Source organism: Bison bison, unplaced genomic scaffold, assembly GCF_000754665.1.
Source record: "Bison bison bison isolate TAMUID 2011002044 unplaced genomic scaffold, Bison_UMD1.0 scf7180017864201, whole genome shotgun sequence".
Taxonomy (NCBI): Eukaryota; Metazoa; Chordata; class Mammalia; order Artiodactyla; family Bovidae; genus Bison; species Bison bison.
The window spans coordinates 1,459,247-1,459,933 of record NW_011494773.1 but is presented as its reverse complement, the minus strand read 5'-3'; positions in this window follow the sequence as shown (position 1 = coordinate 1,459,933).

Genomic DNA, 687 nt, shown 5'->3' with positions numbered 1-687 from the left:
AGTGCAAAGCCCTGACATGAGTCACCCTGACCATCCGGTCTAAAATACACCAAGACAGTCAATTTTGGCGTTTGTTCTCCCTAGGAATTTTACTAGCTGCCTTAGAAAAGCACATAAATTGCTTCCCCCTCCTCTTTTTTCCATGCCTCCTCTCTTCATTCCCACCCCTCCCCAGTCCATGTTGATGTCATTTCAAAGGCAAGGATGAAAAGGGGGGATTTGTCAGGCGGTCAGGTTTGTGAATGTGTCTTTCCAGCCCCCAACACACACACACACACACACACAGAGGTCTGTGAATGTCTTTCCAGCCTCCAACACACACACACCTGAGAATGTTAATCAGAATTAAAAGCTAGTCAGTACTATTAAAGCATCAAACATGAAGACTGAGAGAAGGAGGGGGCATATGAGGGGTAGAGGCAGTGGAATGGAATATACGGAATATAATTCAGTCCTCTGCGCCGACTTGTTAAAATAAAGGAGGGGAAAGGTAGCACCAGTTTGGTTAGCTTGTCAAATGTCAGAATTTCTGGTCTTTTCCTTTTAACTACTCTCCCCATTCGCAACCCCCGCCCCGCCCCGCCCCAACACAGTCGAGTTTTGTGCCTTTCCCAAGTGTGATTAATCTCTGGCAGAGGCCAGAAACAGGAGTAGATTTCTTGGCTGCCCGTTCTGATAAACAGTCTG